The 19579-nt window shown below is 37.9% G+C and overlaps 1 long non-coding RNA gene across 1 annotated transcript; it reads right to left on the bottom strand.

The window, feature by feature from the left end:
• Positions 1-589: 589 nt before the first annotated feature.
• Positions 590-16827, bottom strand: LOC141394621 (uncharacterized). Its single transcript, XR_012410464.1, has 3 exons — positions 16290-16827; positions 13332-13938; positions 590-13051 (listed from the first exon to the last, which is right to left on the bottom strand). It is a non-coding gene; the product is annotated as an uncharacterized lncRNA (long non-coding RNA).
• Positions 16828-19579: the final 2752 nt, after the last annotated feature.

Here is a 19579-nt window from a genome sequence, read left to right as displayed (position 1 = left end):
CTCAGGTACTTTCACACTTGTGCTCTCTCTTTCGTGTGTCCCGTTGGTCGGTCGTATTCTCTTGCCATTATATGTTGTTGGTATTACTCAACCCCAAATAACCAAAATACTCTGCTGCTCAGCTAAAACACGCATTGATACACGCGACTCTTTTTCATCTTTTGTTGTTGCCGTTGTTGTATTACATCAACAACAATTTTGGTGTATTATTTTTTTTTGTTTTGCAAAAATTTTTACGAAAAACGAGAAAAAGAATCAAAAGGAGAAGCGAAGCTATGTATGTTGTAATTGTTGTAAAATATTAAATTAAAACAAGGTCATTTGTTTATTAGTTCGTCTTCGTCTTTGCCTTCTGCTTGTTGGTTGGTTGGTTTTTGGCCATTGCCTCTTTTTGTGATTCCTGCGACGACCAATTTTCTTTCGAAGACGACGTTACAATTCAATGTGTGTTGTGTGCGGCAGCGGTGACCATTGATTTTTTTCGGCAGCCAAGTTTTATGTTTTTTTTTTTTGTTGTAAATTCTTTTATTTGCTTTTCTTTTGTGGTTTTGTTGGTGTATTGTTATTTCTTTTCTGCTTCTTCTTATTGTTTTTTCCTTTTTTGGTAATAAATGACCATTTATTTTATTAGATGTTGTGCTGTGTGTTAGAAAAATGACATCAGGATCAAACTTAATAGTTTCCATTGGATGGTGGTTTAAATTAAAAGTTTAGCCAAATGACAGAACATAATTTTTGAATGTCGAAAAAGGAGATTATCACTTAAATGATACCCTTTTGGAGCGGTGTGACAGCAACAAAATGTGTGTACATTTTTATGACACCCCTTACAAAGTGTTCAGGAAAGATGTATCTACTAGGATAGGTTGTCCCCCATTTCGAGGGGGAAATTGTCAATTCCAATGGTTATATGATGTAAACATAGCGTAACGATCACTTTAGATGACCCTCTTGTTCCGTTCTGAAATGTCCACCACTGATAGCTCGTGTTGAACCGACCACAGCGGTGCTTACAGTACGTTTACATATAAGCGGATTTAATAAATCCACTGGATATCAAATGTCAATTTCATTGTTTCAAATACATCCTTATAAATGAGGTTAGCCGTTATTCTATTTGGGAAAATCTATACTTTCTGAGATTTGGGCTTCTGAGGGACTAGCGTGACAATTGATTAAAGCAAAGCCTCATGCCGTAATATCGAAGCAGGTACTGAATCGACAACATCTTGTTGTGTTGATGTACCGGTAAAATCTTCGTCTCCTCATCAAAATGGTCCACTGGTGTCATGAGAACGCCTTCTGGCAGGTTTGAATATTCTTCCACTGTGTAGCGCCGCTAACATTTGCATATCAAACTGGCGCCGCACAGCTTACCATTCTTTGTCAGCACCCCAAGTGCTGCCGACCAGGGACTTGAGAACCTTATTCCTACTTCTGCTCTTGTCGCAAATAGCAATGGCTTACGTTGACGACTTAAACATGCTTGCGAACGTAATACCCAAATATCATGGCCAGAATAAGGACCAATATATTCGGGCGGAGTCTTATTTCCGCCGTACAGATGGTGAACAGTTTTCATATTTCTCAGATGGAAGAACTGCACTAAGTCAGCAATGTAGACATTCAAACTATCACATATGTATGTTCATATGTCATCGACGATAGGATACATTGCCATCTAAAGGATGTGGAATTTGCAACCTACTTTGAAATTGACTCGGCCTTCTTTATTATTTTATTTTTATTATGCCAAAACTGAAGCAATGCAAGAAAGCCAGGCGACGAGGATTCTTATGTACCTAGGCCTTAATTCTTTTATTTTTATTATATTAGAAATGAAGCATGGCAAGAAAGCCAGGCTAGGCGAGGCTTCTTATGTATCGAGACCTTTAGATCTGACAATGTCTCTGTTCTACGTCCTGAGCTTACCTTTCCTTTCTTCTATATTCGTGATGCCAGATTCTTGCGGTTTTCTCATTGTAGAACTTGTTGAATTTGTCAAGGAAGATGCGAAGCGGTTGTCTTGGTGCACTCGTCCATCCGTAGGTCGGAAGATTGAGAACTCCATCTTGCTAGTTTAACAACTTCATTGTCCGCCTCATACCATCGGACATAAGTCCCAAAAACTTTGGGCACGAAATGCTGACACAACTATCAAAAATTATTCAGGAGTTACCACCGTTAGGAGTTTACGGCATCGTTATGTTTCTTGACTACAACTCACTCTTCTGCATAGTCTTAGATATCTTCTCAGAATCCCGGCTGTGTTAATCTTTTTCATATTCTATATCACTCTGTCAACTTTTGTTAAAGGATTATCAGGATGGTAACCAATGTTTTTTCGGGGGCTTGAAGCGTTCAGAATCGCCTTAAGAGCATCTTACTGTTACGCCTTTATGCTTTCCTTGCTCATCTTGAGTTTTCGACGTTGTTCCCCAGACATCCTTTATTTACCATATTTTGGGCATCCTCCGCCTTAGTTGTAATTTCCACGAGGGGTGTTTTTATCGCGTTCGAAATCTGAATTTCTACCTTTCTCTGAAGGTTTAAAGTTAAAATTTTCCAAATTTTCGAACGCTTCTCTTTCTAAATGTAGTTGTTATAAGTAATTTTCCATCATGGATGCTTACGTTTTCAGATATCGCTGTTGGATATTGCTGTAGGACTCTGTTTATCCCATAGCATGTGGTAGCTTGACTAGCGTTCCCTGTGCTGCTGCTATTGACAGTCAATTGATGTCCCGTGGTACGACATGTCGGATGGCCAGGCATTAACATCTGTAGTCCATCGGGATGTGCCTAGGTAGTGGATGAATGATGTCATGACAGGGGGTACTGTCGGATAACCTTGTCTCCTCATGTAGATGGTCCACGTTCGTCCGTCATCGATGCGACAATGAACGTCTTTTATTTCCTTTGTCCAGGAAATGTACAGAATGGCAGAGGATTTTGTAGGCGAGATAGTCAGCTTACGCTCCTGGAAATGTTGTGAACTGTGTCCAGATAGCTGTTAATTATGGCACACACATTTACGTCCATTGCAATTACAGTGCAATCATGTCCGACTGGTAGTACTGGAAGCTTTGCAAGGTAAAAATTGAATAACAAGGGAAAAGTAGCTCTACCTTGATCGTTGCCTAGTTCAAGCCGTTCGCAATGCTCGTAACGATGTCGTTGGGGCCGATTATGTTGCTGTAAGTTTTCCTGAATCCATGTTGTTGGCTGACGGCTTTCAGTCATGGTTGGGAGAAGAAAGTTGGCTTGTAAAATTCTCCGATATTAACTGATTTGTCCGGTTTTGGATGATGCCTTTCTTGCACGTTGGAGGCAGTCTTTCCTCCCAAGTTGATATGATGTGAGATCGATGTAACTCAGCTGCGGTTCTGTCACCGGCTTGTAGAGATTCCGCCGGTAAAACATCTTTTCCAGCTGCTTTGTTACATTTTAGATGTTCTATTTCCTGTTTTATTTCCTTCAAGCTGGGAGGGTTTCATTGTATATGTATTTAGCGTATTTTCCATTGGATTGCTATTTTACATTTCACAAATTTCTTCGAAATTTTCTCTCTATCTTTGAATTTGGTTATCGTTGTTCATTAGTAGCATACCTTTACGATCTTTCATTGCTTGGCCCCTGGTACACCTTCTATTCGTGAGGCTATCTATTATCCGGTATAGCTTTCTCATGTTGTTCTGGCTAACTGCTTTCTCTCTGTTCTTCTTTAACTGCATCTTAAGTTCCCCTCTTTGAGAAAATGGGTTCCAAGTGTCGTCCGATATTCAAATGTTTCTCTGTTGTTGGACTACGCAACTTGGTGATATGTTAATTTGATGTCTTCCCATGTATGGTGTTGATTTATTAGTAACTTTTCGCGTATTGTCGAGGCTAGGGTGTTTTTGGTTGTGCTGCTTGGAGCTGTTGTAGGCGTAGTTGCTTTCGTTTCTCGTGGTCACTGTCAATGTCAGCTCCTCTTTTGTTTCTGACGTCTGACGCATATGTGATCTATTTGTTACTAGCAAATATTCAAGTGTATTTATGAATTTCCTGCGGGAAGATGGAGCCACCAATGACCAGCTGGAATGTTTGACACAGTTCTATGAGCCTCTTACCGTTATTGTTTTTAGGTCGACATCCATTTTACTCCATCTCATTTCGCTTATACCTGAGACTTTGATCATATGCGATGCCATTTGCTGTGGGGTGGGGGGGTTTGTTGTTTGCTGAAAGGAGAGAAATAAAATATGATGTAGAAGAAAGGGAAATATTTAGGAGGATAGAATTGAAGTAGAAGCTGGGAAAGAAAATACTGCCAATTCTTCTTGCTGCAGCCATTTTAGACTCTTGGCAAAAAGAAGAAGACTTTTTGGTTCGGTTTCACAGAAGAATGAGAGAGACTGGATCGTGTGTTCACCCGTTATCCGTAGTCTTTTGCTCGTGAGCATTGGACAGCGGCACAGTAAATGTTCGATTGTCTCTAATTCCTCCTCATCCGGCGCCTTTCGGTTCTACCCCATTTATAAGACATTGCTCTGATGTTGCAGTGACCTGTGATTAGACCAACTGTTAGTCTGAGTTCGATCTTTTTCAATGAAAGTAGAGATGATGTTCTGCGTTTGGAAAGGAGTGGCCAGATTGCTTTGGAAACCGTACAACCAGGTTCGTTTTGCCAAATCGTTGCATAGAAACGACGCCGCCTTTTTTTATTTAAAATCCCTGGAAACTGGGACAGTAAAAGGAACAGGGGGAAGATAAGGTAGAGAGGGGCAGAAAAGAGAGGGGAATTTGCGAACTCTCTTTTATGACAGGTGTTGGTGGTACATAGCCACGAAAAACAACGCCGACTTTGATTTGTGCAGTGGTTAGGGTCCTCGCTTATTTAGTGGTGCCATTTTCCTCTCATTGGCGCTATAACCTGTCATTCCTATTTTTGTTTTATCCTCATGTCTTTGTGTTGATGCCGAGTTTGGTTACTGGGATTTCAGGGGGTTTCGTTTGGATTTCATCTGGAGGGGATGTAAGACTCTTTTTACAAGGTTCAATGTTTTGACCACTTGCAGTTTTATCAGTGCTTGACAAGATATTTGAAATTAAAATATAAGATAACATTTACAGCGTATATTAAGGCAAAACATATTATGTTTGCAAACCAGTTTGGTTTTAGGAATTAATCTGGGACACATTAAGGGGTCGATGAAGCATTGCTACTAAACATGAGATGCGTTGTCAATTGCCTGCGCGACAGATGAAATTTTGTATGTATTATTGATGTATTGGTTGATAAACGTGTTATCGATCAGTGTTTTTTTTCAAACTTGTCAACCCTACATTCAATACCAAACACAATTCGCCAAAAAAAACTATTTTAAAATGATAAGTTCAGTGGAATAATTTTTTTATCAGGAATATGTACAGGACATTGCATCTACATATTAGAAGAAATTTGAGGGACACGTCGAATCCATTGGAATTGTCATCTGCATTGTAAGCTGATGCTCATGTTGGAAAGATCTGTGTAATCAGTAAATTATTTAGGTGTAAGGCATATTTTCCATTGCCAGCGGATGCCGTAGTTTACATTGTGGAAAAGTTAAAGGATGACTTTTAAAAGTGTGCGCAGCGATGAGATTTTTTCCGGTGGGAAGTTTCCAAAAGCCCATTGGAAATGATTACATGGCTCAAACTACATTGTCGAACGCATTGAAGAAAGTTGTCCACTTGATAGAGGACAAGTTGTGCCAAAATTGGATCGTTTCGAAGTTAGCGGAGGAGGAAAAAGGCAAAATAAAAATCATTTTTATTCATAAACGAAATTCCCTGGTGTAGTTGGCTGTATAAATGGAACACATGTGCACATTGGATTTGCACTCAATTTATCAATTAACGACTGTTGTTTTGTCGTTATTTTCATCATATTTTTGATACACAAAATTAACTAATGATGCAAAAAATCAACAATTGTCAAGAAAATGTTTATTTTCCTTTTCGTTTGTTCGAAAATGTGTTCACTGTAACTGAAAATAGGTGGTTGCTGAAAAATAACCGATTCGTTAACTGAGATTCGCAACTTCAGTTGAAAATTGCCATACATAAAGTAATTTTGGCAACTGCCAACGCCACTCAACGATAATTGAAAAAATAAGATAATTACTATCGATAATCGACCCCTGAGTCTTATTTAATATTTTTGAACATGTCTGTAGTAAGTTGTATAGCTAGTTCAATTCATTAATTGATCGATGTAGTTCACTGAGCCCCGACCGAACGACTTCATTGACGCATGCAAAATATGATGCCGTCTAAGTTAACTGATGCCTTTTTAAAATGCATGGTACATTAATACAGGTAGCATTATCATGTCAGCTGATGGTAACATAATGTGTCAATTGCATTGAATTGATGTCAAATTTTGACATCTTATGTTGCCAACAATTGCCGATGCGGCTACCTGTGTATTTGTACCATGTTAAAATGTAAGTAACGAACGATTGAACTAAAAGAACGACCTAGTTCACTTAAAAGACCTAAACTAAAAGAAGCTATTAGTAAAATGAACTAGAAAGTACAACTCTAGTCTACAGTAGAATTGACGCAGGTTGTAGAGGAGTAGACAGAGTATTCTTAGATTTGCTAAGGAATTTGATTTTGTGGATCTTAATGTTCTTACTAAGAAGTTGCATTACATAAGCTTCGTTCCTGTACTTTTTTAATAATAAAAGTGGCAAAAGAGCGAACTATCAAAAATGAGTTCCACATACACATTTTTCCAAAATGTACAGACGTCAAAAAACTGGAACAAATGTCAACGTCGGCGTATCAGCCAATCAGAAGCCGGCAAACATGTTGCACATTTTTGCTCGCCCAAATTTGTCGTGTAAACAATTTCTAAAGAAAAAGCTATTCAGCTCCATTTTTTATACCCTCAGCATTTATGCTAACGAGGGTATATAAATTTTCATACGGTCAAAATGTGCCTCATCGAAATAATGGTTTTAGACCCCAAGTATGTTTGGACGAAATGTGTTTCAGACAATTTGGAGTCGATTGAGCAATGTCCGTCCGTCTGTCTGTCTGGCTGGAGCGCACGATAACTCTCGAACGGATGAACCGATTCGGTTCAAATTTTGGCTTTCGTAATATTTTGCCCAAACTTAGTTTAAGTTCGAAGATGGGCTATATCGGTACACTCCTTCCGGTACCTCCCTCACAAAAGTTCGAAAATGTTCGAAAAATTTGTGCGCACGATAACTGTTGAAGGGGGTAACCGATTTGGATCATACTTTGCCCATTGTGAAATGTGTACCAGACTTAGATAAGGTTTCAATATGGACCTAATCGGTCCACTCCTTCTGGTACCTACCACACAAAATTTCGGAAAAGTTCAGTTTAGGGCCATCTGTCGAATCGTTTTGATTTTTGTTTTAGCAACTTGTATTCACTGCTCCCTGTACGACGGTACAAGTTTCATCAGGGGCAAGTCCATACTCCCTGAGAAAATAGCCTGAAAATTGCATAAAACCCCTATGGCACCGTGTGAGGTGGTTGGAGCGCAAGATAATTCTCGAACGGACCTGCCGATTGGGTCCAAAATTTGGCCTTAGTAATATTTTGTCCAAACATAGTTTAAGTTCGAAGATAAGCCATATTGGTCCACTCCTTCAGATACCTCCCCCACAAATGTTCAAAAATGTTCGGAAAAATGGTTCGTACGATAACTCTTGATGGCAGTGACCTATTAGGTCCATACTCTTCACATTCCAATATATCTACCAAATATATATCTGGTTTGAATAAGGACTATATTTGTCCACTCCTTTGGGTACCTCCCACACCAAATTTTCGATAAGTTCACTTTAAGAACTGCACTCGAATCTCTTTGATTTCTGTTGTAGCAATTTGTATTCGTTGTCCCCATTACGACGGAACAAGTTTTTTCAGGGGCAAGTCTATAGTTCCTGAGAAAATGACCCTAAAGCTGTAAAACCCCTATGACATCAGTAGCTGGAGCGGACGGTAAGTTTCGAACGGATCAGCCGATTCAGTCCAAAGTTTGGCCTTCGTAATACTTGGTCCAAACTTGGTTTAAGTTCGAAGGTGAGCCATATCGGTCCACTCCTTCGGGTACCTCCCCCACAAAAGTTTAAAAAATTTCACTAAAACGGGCATGCCGATTTGGTTCAAGGGGATACAAAGATTTAATATTTTATCCAAATGTAGTTTATCTTAGAAAATGGTCCATAAAGGTCTTCTCTTTAGGGTAACTTCACACAGGCTGAGGGCATATCTCTGTCGGCAAAGCCGACTGATACGTTTTTACTTGTTTTTCAAAGAGAAGTGAACATTTTGCAATTTTTTTTTTGTGTACGGGAACACATTTTGGGGAGAAATGTGCAAAATGTGTTAAATGTGTAAAAACTGTTTAGTTCTGGAACGAAGCTATAGTGTTTGAAAATAAGATCTTCTTGTTTTCTTTGAATCTAGTACAAATTTGTACAAACTTTTGGGTTATCGTACAGACCTAATGTTAAATTTACTTGTTCTAGCATAAGTCCCAATTTACATTAGGCGAGTTTACATGCGACAAGTGTCAGTTTGTTGGAGAGAGAGGTGAGGCATATGGTAACCCTTTGCCTCTCAACAACATCACTCACCTAAAAACTGACAATTGCCGCAAGGAAAATTGCCTAATGTAAATATGGACTAAACTATTGATATTATTTTGTAGTACTTCCTCCTCTTTTTCGGTTGTGTCCTGATTAAACTCTATCAAGGGAAGACAGTTTCGTAATCCATTATAATAACCTACAAAATGTATGTACTTAGGTATATAAGTATTTCTTTGTACATCTACAGCCCTAATGTTATACAGGTTAATTGCTGACTACATATGTTAGCAGTTTTTTTACATAATTCTTTTGGCCCTCTCCCGTCAGTTTTTTTATATGTTTGAAAACCCTATAACCTCTTTTTTTAGCAGCTTACCTGGCCAGAGATGACGACGATGATGATGATGTAGAATAAAAATTGAAAATGGTGTTAATTTATATTTGTATCGTATCGGATATTTTTAGTATCACCATCAATGAATTGAAATAAACAAAACAGCATGATGTCGAGATGAAGAAGAAGCATAAGAGCAATGACTATGAACTACCACCTCCTATTGTCCATTGGTGGTGGTGTTGGGTCATGTTTTTTTTTCATTCTTCTTTTTTTATTTTGTTGATTTGCAGTTTCCAATTTAGTTTCTTATCTCTCACTGTTTAGGTCATTGTTATTAGTGTTGTTGTTGTTGTTGTATTTTGGGCCTGAGCTGATTGATACCTTATAAGAATGTTGTTCTACTTTTTTTCTCATTTACTCAGCAGCCTACTGTGGTGGATATGTGGATATTTAAGTTGGTGAACCCTTCTAATGGGGCCTTAAATAAATCCATGAAAATAATGGCATACAATAAGTATATTTGAATAAAAATTCCAGTTTTTTTTATGATGGTCATAAATATATTGGGTTCCCCATTTTAATTTGGGGAATAAGGAAGAACATTATCATGAGAAGATCCCAATCGACAATACCTAACCCATGTAATTTTTCTTGATTTTTGCATTTTACCCATCTTACTGTAAATTCTTAAAAGAATAAAATATATCCACGATGAATGTATTGGGATAGCTAGCCGCACTTGCTTTGTATCTGTATTGCTGTTGTCAATAAATTTATTGGTTTTAATTAGTACGATATCAAAACACAATGCAAGTGAAAAAAGGAACCAACAAAAAACGTAACTTATCTTGGCAATTTTATTGAATAGAAACTGTTCCCCTTTGAGATTGCCTTCATAGTTTCTCCTTCTTTGTCGTCTTATTCTTCTCGCCACCTGCCATTTAATAACCTTGTCTTATGACATCTATGATTTAAATTGATATCAAGGCATGGAATAGATTTTATTTTGTATTCCAATTTAAATAGATTCATACCTTAGCGCCTCTGATAGCAGCCGGAAAGCGTTTCTTATTTTTATCCAATTAAACATAAGCTGACATATGTCAAATTTCGATAAAAAAAAGAAGAAACGTATAGACTGAGGTCAACATTTAGGGAAATGTAGGTGTGAAATACCATTGACCTTCCGGTCCATTGTGATCATCCAGTAGAAAAAAGAGGAACATGCTGCAAAGAAAAGAGGAGATGGAAAAGAGTGGATAGGGGGAAGAAATAAAAAGAGAAAGTTGTTAAAAAAGTAAAGAGCGAATAAATTACAAGAAAGTTTAAGAGGGGAGAAATAGTTTTAGAGAAGGAAAAAAGTTTTATTTTTAATGGTAGGCAGAATAGTTGAATTAATTTACGCGTTCAGGTTGCCCTGTCCCAGCCACTTCAGATTTTTGATGATGTTGTAGATCACAGCAGGTTCCACAGTTGAGTAGAAAGTTAGACACGGTGGATGTGCTCGATCGTCTCTAACTCCTCCTCGTCCTCACAGAGTCTGCAGTAACATCCTCATCCCATTTGATGGTATCCTGATATAGCAGTGTCCAGTAATGACTCCCGTCGTTACTCTAACTTCAGCTTTACTCAGGTTCAACAGAGAGTTCGTTCTTATGACTAACAGAGACGGCCATATGGATCTTGCCACAATGCACCTAGGTTCATTATGCCACAATTCACTGGCTCTTTCGTCAGAGAACGTTTCAAATTTTTTGGAAGAAATGACAAATAGGTGGTTTGATAGAGTCAGCGATAGCTAGGTCTCTGGACTGCGATCCTCGTCTAGCTAATTCATCTGCTCTTTCATTACCCAGATAGTCGCGGTGTCCTGGTACCCAGCATAGCCGGAAGCCGTTAGTTAGCGTTCCCAAGGCTGATCTACACTTAAGGACGACATCGGATTTGATGTTGCAGGATTTAATGGCTTTAAGAGGCGCTTGACTATCCACAAAGATAGTCACCGGTTCAAAGATTTCTGCATCCAAACTTTTTATCAATTCCGCTGCCTTCCAAATCGCGAAGATTTCAGCCTGGAAGACACTACAGTTGCTGTCTAGCCTGTAGCTGTACTCAAGAGATAGTTTTTCACAGTAGACGCCAGCCCAGGTACCTTCCTCCATCTTGGAACCGTCTGTATAAAAAGCCAGACCGTCCAGAGGGGGGTTACTGCGGTTCCAGTCGTCTTTACTAGGTATAACGACGTCAATATCGTCAAATCTCAGGACTGATGATATATAGTCGCTCAGTTTTCCGCGTTGGTTCACATTTATACCAGATTCATTCAGGATACATCCGTGCCCATAGGCACAACTGCGAGTTGCATGACACTGCGAGTAGCCTGACACTTAATGCTATTCAAGTAAAAATTAACGGAATTTGGATAGCTTATCTTCTTGAAATCGTAATATAACAATGATGGCTAATGATAAGTTTGAAGCGGATCAACTTTTATTATTAGAATTTCCCTTATGTATATATTTTATTTTAATACTTTACGTATACGTTTTCACTAATTCAATTAGTATTACGCAACATATGTTTAAATATTTGAATTCAACGGTTAAAAATCCAACCATGTACATATTTTGTAAATAGTACTACTAATTACATCTTTGATCTTAATACCATTTTGTACGACTAATACTATTCGCGTCTCATCCTAAGTACTTAAGTAAATCAAAATTTCAATAAAATCGCTCTCATTCTTTAGCTAGAGTTGAAGGCTTTACATCACTACCACGCTTGCCCAAGTTGATGGACCTAGATGTTTTGCTGGAAATAATAGCTAAATGGAGAGTCAAGTACCATTTCAAATTAATTTCGTTGTTTTGTTCTTCTTTAATTTTAAAATTATGAATTATATTACTTTCCCTGCCGTAGGTAGACATAAAGGCATTCGTTTTGTTAACTAGTGTAGTATCTATAAATTTGAACTTCATCTAAATCGGCCCATAAGTAAGTTCAGTTTAAGGTCTATTCTCAGATGGTTTTGAAAATTTTGCCCATGTGGTCCTGACAATACAACGATTTATTTTTTATTCCGGAAGTTCAATCTTCAGGAGATAAGAAACTTCCCAAAATCCCTACAGTCACCAACCAAAGTCTGTTTTATTTGTAATAATAATAGTTTTCCTTGAACATCCCAGAAGGGACAAGGGAGACTTCTCATATATCAATGAATGCACCCCGATTCATATTAGCTCAATGACCGTTTTTCGTCGAGCCTTACGGCATCTCTAACGAACCGCCGACCTTCCGAGTGCAAGGCGGATCTGCATACCATTGCATCACGTTGGCAACCTTTTATTTGTAATAAATATGGGAATTGTTCGAGTTTTATGTGCTCTTACAATTTAAAAGTTTATTTCTTCTGGTACCTCCCCTCAGTAGTGCGATTCTCTAACTCATTTTTTGAGTTACCGACAAATGTCGGTAAAATTAATATGGTTATAATTTCGGTAATTAACGATATTATTCGGTAAGTTAGCGACCAATAAAACGTAGTCGAAAAGTTCTACCGATAGCTACAGTGTTGGCAACATTTTTTTTTTTTGAACTTTACATTCATAATTTTGCGATTTAATGTTACCGATTTTTGTCGGTAACTCAAAAAATGAGTTAGAGAATCGCACTACTGATGTCGTTAAATCTAAAATTAAAATGATTGTAATTTCGATAATTAACGACTTTTCCCCGTAAGTTAATGACAAAAAAACTTGTCTTAAAGTTCAACCGATTACAAGATTGTTGTCAACTTCTATTTGAACTTTTCATTCATAATTTTGCATTTTCGTTTTACCGATTTTCGTCGGTACTTGCCTTGGTCCCGGTTACTATTTTGTAAATCTTTTGCGGGTCGTTCATACTTTCTTATATAAGGGAGACAGAAGTTCCGAAAAAAAAAATAATTTAAAAAATTAATGCTTGGTTTACATGCGGCGTCGTTTCGTGATTTCGTGCGAAATCAGGCAAAATTTGCCATGATTTCGCATACAAAAATTAAATCATCTCATTTCGTGATTTCAGCGAAATCAACATCGAAATCATAGTACTCATAATATACAACCCTGTTTTTGCCTGAAAAAAGTACCAAAAGTGGCAACACTTTTCACGTAGCACAATAAAAAAGGTAGATTGTGCCTTGCTGCAACAAAGACATTTGAATATCAACATTTTGTAAACAAGGTGAATAAATTCGTGAATACAAATGTGTTCAATTTTCTAGTTCCCACTCGACCAAATTTTGTATAGCAGCAAATGGGAGAAGAGTGGTGTTATTCAGCGCCACTTTTTGTTTAATGGGAAGCGCAAGTTTTACTAGTTTTCGTGTTCAACATATAAATTCACACAACACATTTTAAACTATTTTACAGTGGGTGCGTTCGATAACTCTCGAAAGAAGTGACCGATTCGGTCCATACTTTGCACACCAAGACCCATTCTTTTAGCTACTTCCTCGGCAAAAGTTGAACATTTTTACGAATGGTATTTTGGAGGTTTCTCTAATTTGTGACACCTAAACATGCCAGTTACAAACATTTGCTGACTTCATAAGTGCAGTATGATGCGTCAAGTGATATCGTCGTGACTTCATAAATGCAGTCTGTCTTTTTATTGACATCGTCGCGACTTCACATTGCGCAGTAATTGAGAAATTTGTGCAGTGTCACCACTTGTGCTCCACAACAATTGTTATGCCAACTGACGTTTGCGAAGAAAACAAGAAAAATACAAAAGAAACAATTAGAAATGGCGGATCTGTGGTATGTAAAAAAATAATAAATTTATTTTCAATAAACTCCAAATTTTAAGAAACTAAAGCAATGTGTGCGTTCTAAAGTTGTGTAGTTCCGGAACGAACTAGTTCCAAGGAACTATACCGGTTCATATAGTTCGTTTTGTTTTTCTGGTTCCTTCAATTTAACGCCTACGTCGATTTTACGTTGTTACGTTGCTGGACCAGACCAGATCTTCCCGGCTTTACTACAGAGGGAAGTTGACATTATTGCGTCCAAACTGGTCGGGATCTTCAATGCATGCTTAAAACTTGCATACACTCCTATAGCCTGGCAGGAGGCAAGGGTAGTCTTTATACCCAAACTTGGCAAGGCAAGTTATGCAACACCAAAATCTTATCGACCGATAAGTTTAACTTCATTCTTACTCAAAAAAATGGAACGGACAGTCGACACCATGATAAAGAGTAAGATCCCCAACGATATGCTTAAATTCAAACAACATGCATACGTTAAAGGCAGATCAGTGGAAACCGCTTTGCATGAGGTAGTAAGTACACCACATAGAAAGAACCTTCGAAATGAAAATTTACACACTTGCTGTATGCATCGACATCGAAGGCGCTTTCAATAACGTAAGCAACGAGACACTTATCCACTCCTTAGACAAGTTGTAGGTAGACAGGGCCTTAATGAACTGGATAAACAACATGCCAAGGAACATATGGATAAGCTGCGGGCTATACGACGTTAAAATAAGAGACAAAGTTGGACAAGGAACTCCACAGAGAGGGATACTTTCACCTCTGTTGTGGGTTACCACCATAAATAGTCTCTTGAGGACCCTAACCGAAGAAGGATTTGATCCAGTCTGCTACGCAGACGACGTAATAATACTTCTGAGGGGAAAGAATCCGAATCAACTCTGTCGAAGAGCAGAAACGGCTCTAAAAATTGCTATTAACTGGGCCAGGCCGAGAGGTCTGAACGTCAACCCGGAAAAAACAGAATTATGTCTATTCACTAGGAAAATGAAAATGGGTCACTACGAGGAACCAGTTTTTCTAGATAAGACAATAAATATCTCTTGTACAGTTTAATATCTAGGAGTAATTCTGGAGAGGAAACTTAAATGGAAAAACCATATAAAAGAAAGGGCCAACAAGGCCCAAATATGTTGGTCAACCTGCAGAAGGGCGATAGGCTCAAAATGGGGGTTCAATCCTAGAATGATACACTGGCTATACAGAAGCGTAATTAGACCAATTCTAACGTACGCGTCTGTGGTATGGTGGACAGCCATGGACAAAAAATGCAATGTGGAAATATTGCAAAAGGTCCAAAGAACATGCTGCCTAAGCATTAGCGGAGCAATGAGGACCACACCGACTAGGGCTTTAGAAACAATTTTGTTTGTACACCCAGTAGATATTCAGGTAAGGTATGAGGCAGCCATCGCAGCTGTAAGGCTAAAGTCGATGAGCGAGTGGATCGAAAAGAGCCACCAAACATACCACCAAAACATATTAAAGGTCACAACGGGTGAATCTATAAATCAGGTAGTATCGGACCGTATACCTGAAACTAGTAAAGTAGCCTTGTGTGAAGTGTCAATACCTGACAGAGACATGTGGATCGGGGGAGTTCTAGCACAGATTCCCGCTGGAAGCTGTGGTTTTACGGATGGGGCTGTGCTAGGGGGGAGAACCGGACTGGGTCTTTATATAATGGAACCGGAAACGGAAATCTCCCTCCGTCTGCCGGATCATAAGACGATCCTGCAGGCGGAACTCCGGGCGATAACAGAGTGTCTGCTTTGGTTTGATACTCACACAAGGCCTACCACTGTAAATATCCTTACGGATAGCAAAGCAGCCATTAGAGCTATATCAACCAAGACAGTGAAATCTAGAACTGTCTTGGAATGTATTAAATCTATAAATAATTACTCCCAACACGGTAAGGTAAACATTATATGGGTACCAGGGCATACCGGGATTAGGGGTAATGAAATAGCAAACTCCTTGGCAAAACAAGCCAAGGAGCAAACCACGGTAAGTCTAGAAAACGCTAAGCCGTTTAAAGCTACGCGACTAGAACTAAAGACATGGGCAAAAATGCACATGTATCCCTCTGGAGTAGTGAAGAGAAGGGAAAACCACAAAAATCCTATGGGGAAACCCAGACGAGGACAAAACAAAAGAATTACTTTTACTAAGTAAAAAAGATATTAGTAGACTGACAGGAATCCTTACAGGTCACCTAGGTCTAAAAGCGCACCTGTGAATGCAGAGCATGCGGAGAGGATGACGAAACGTTGGAACATTACCTCTGCCATTGTCAAGCCTTCACAAATCTGAGAACCCAGTTACTAGGGAATGACATTATACCAGGACTCGACCAATTTGGGACAATCAAGTTCAAAAAGATCAGAGACTATGAAAATAGGACAGAGATCCTAGACTAAGTCAAAAAAGATAATATTACTTAACCCAAAATTAGAGCGCACAACTGGCCTACTTATGGCTTAAGTGTATGTCCACATGGGCATGTGGTGATCTAGCATCACCCCTCTTATCAACCTAACCTAACCATGTCAATTCATCCACCAAACCATGAAAGCATTTCGGTCTCGGAACTATTTGGAACGAAGGAAACAAAAATAGCGACGAAAGAGAAAGATTCGTTGAACTATTTCAATCTCGGAACTATTTGGAACGAAAAGAGCGATGAAAGAGAAAAATTCGTTGAACCATTTCGGTCTCGGAACTATTTGGAATGAAAGGAACGATGAAAGAGAAAGATTCATTGAACTATATCGGCCTCGGAACTATTTGGAACTATGGAACTAAATTAAGGAACTAGTTCCTTTTGGGAACAGGAACTAGAAATATCGATCCGCTCCGGGAACTAGATTGCCCAACTCTAGTGCGTTCCTAAATGCAGTAAAATTACATGTCTTTTTTGACAATGTCAGTGTTGCCACACATATTTACTTCGTCTTGTTGTGATGCTGCCAATATTTGCCATGTAAATATTGCATTTATGACGTCAGCCATTTTGATAAATTGGCGCCCAACGTCTTTTCCCTCTCTGTATTCATCCAAGCTAGATGCTCCACGTGGGAGTGTTGTTTTCATCTATGAATTTATATTTAATTTATGTAATGAAGTGGAAAAAAGCAACACTAATAAAAAATCAGCCAAGCAAGTGTTTTTTAATTGAACTTACACACTGAATTTCCGGGGCCGAATCTCAGAACAGACAGCATAATCACATATACATATAATGCTGGCAAAAAATCTATCAATGTAATGTAAATGATATTTCCTGAGTTACTAGCCATGTAAAACCCTCTCTCTTGTCTGAAGACACGCAGTTCGGATGGACGCAGCATACAGTGCTGCTCAAAACATTTGCAACTGGAATGACTACTTCACTTTTTATACAGTTCTGAGGTAATTTATGGATTTGAAGTGCAAATATTTTTGTAGATTGATTGTTTATTGACCGCTTTTTAAAGATTTAAAAAATAATTGACCATAATTGTACTTATTTTACAAAAATATACAAAACAAAGCTAGGACTCACATTTGGTCCTGCTCAAAACATTTGCAACTGAGAAAATTTGATTCAAAATCTGAAGATATTATTTTTGTTTTGATAATACATTGTGAGTTAAACCTTTTATTTATTATCTGGACACATCATAAAGGTATTCAGTTTACTAAATAAATTAATATATCCTTTGGAATCCTGTCGCTAAGGATAATTGTAAAATACCAAGGTTTTATTCGATTTTCAACAGTCTAGAGTGCAATTTAGGGCCCCTGAACCTTCTATATGATCTTAGATTACTTAATCTGAACGTATCCGATAAGAACACAAAAAATATTTGCAAAAATGGCAAGTTTTTCGTGGTTATATGTACGTTTAGTGGAGGTATTATGCCAAAACACCCTCTTATATGACACCTGTGGTATGTATGTGGTGCGATTTCGATATATTATAAGTCCGGTTAGTTTTTAAAGCCGATAAATATATCGACCTCATGCCTCCAGTGCCACCTCTGTCCACAAAAATACCTCCAGGTCGATATAAAACACCATATTCCTGTTTGGTCAACTTTTTGGTATAAGGGGACAAATTCGATTATCATTCGTCCTGGTGACCAACTACATTTTTTCAAGTCATATAACTCAAATATTGATTAAACTAGACAAAAAGTACTCTATTTTACAACTTCAAAACCGATTCCAAAAATTTTTTAAAAAATTTAGTATGAAAAATTGAAATTTTCCTGGAAATTACTGTTTTCCTAAAATGTGTCAATATTGGTACACCGATATCTATGGCATGTATCGGAGAGTTTTGTATATATTTATCGATGTAAAACCTTTATTTAACATCTGTTGATGGACTCTGAGAATTCTGCTTAATAATCCGCATCATTATTTCATTATCCCCTGCAGTAGATATATTTGTGCATTCACCTTCTTCCCATTTTATGGCGATTTTAGTACTTTTTACGCGGTATACAGCTCAATTTTAAATACTGTACTGTCCTTATGTTTATTTTTGGACTGCGTTGGATCCATAATTTTGAGAAGTAAACATTTTTGCATGCCTTTGATACAAATATCGGACCATAACTTTTGTTTTTCTTAGAAAATTGGAAATGTCTTGTTTTCGGCATACTTGTCTGTCAAAATTAAACATAGGCGGTATCAAATGTATCCCTTATGATAGCTTTTAGTCCCTTTTTTCTGACAAAAAACCATCTTATGCCGATCAATGCAAAAAACTCATCAAAAATTTGGTAACAGATATTCGAACCACGGAGTTGCATATGTTTTGAGCAGGGCAAAACACGTGATTCTCCGATATTTAACACATTTCTTTAAAGTAAGTGTTAAAAACTGAATAATCATTTTTAAATCTTGAAAGTAGGGTCAACAAAGAATCAAACTGCAAAAATAAATATATTTCAAAACACAAAATGTCCCCAAAAACAGGTTAAATGTGATATAGGCATCTGAGTTGCATATGTTTTGAGCAGCACTGTATGTTTTTTTGTAGACAATGTTGCGCCCAATGCATAAACTTCGGAGATTATCTTTTCTGATTTCTTTATCTCATGTATATCACTACAATTTAACCACACGTGGTGAAGTGCAGTGGTAAACACGTCCGCCTTGCACTCAGAAGGTCCGGTTTGTACCAAATAAAACAGGGTTCGTTTCAGATTACTTTTCTACAATGCTTTATTTACTTGATTACACTTATTCGGAACCGACTTTAATTACTAAGCACACAGCTTGTCTCTAGTTAGCACGCAGCTCTTCTTTAACCGATCTGTTCAGTTCAACGCTTAAAACACAACTAACTCGTCGTTGCTGATTCCACCTGTATCCCAAAATCTCCCTGTTCGGGAATTATCCAGAACATCGCACTAAGCGAACAACCATACTCACATATATGGGCGAAGATCAATATAAGTGGACAAGCACACTAATGACGTAATTACAACAACAAACAAATGCAAGAAATACAAGAAGTAGCAAACTAAAGTATAATTACATGATTATGGCAAAACAAACAAAAGCACATTAATGAAAGGTAAAGTAAGAACTAGAATGATGAAGAGAATTCTACATGGTAGTTGTTGTTGCTTAAATAAAGTAACTGCGTAATAAAATTTTACGTTACAATTCAAATTTTGAAATTAACGGAAATTAAACTAAATTAACTTAAACCTATCAGCTACATTCGTTATGCTAGTGGCAGTCCAGACTTGTGGCGTCCAATATTTTACAAATTATACGCATGTCTTATGATTTCAGGTCTTTGTTAACATGT

The sequence above is a fragment of the Musca autumnalis genome, unplaced genomic scaffold (assembly GCF_047663935.1).
Source record: "Musca autumnalis isolate F117 unplaced genomic scaffold, ASM4766393v1 scaffold_2, whole genome shotgun sequence".
Taxonomy (NCBI): Eukaryota; Metazoa; Arthropoda; class Insecta; order Diptera; family Muscidae; genus Musca; species Musca autumnalis.
The sequence above is the reverse complement of the archived record's forward strand: the minus strand, read 5'-3'. Positions and strand labels throughout refer to the sequence as shown.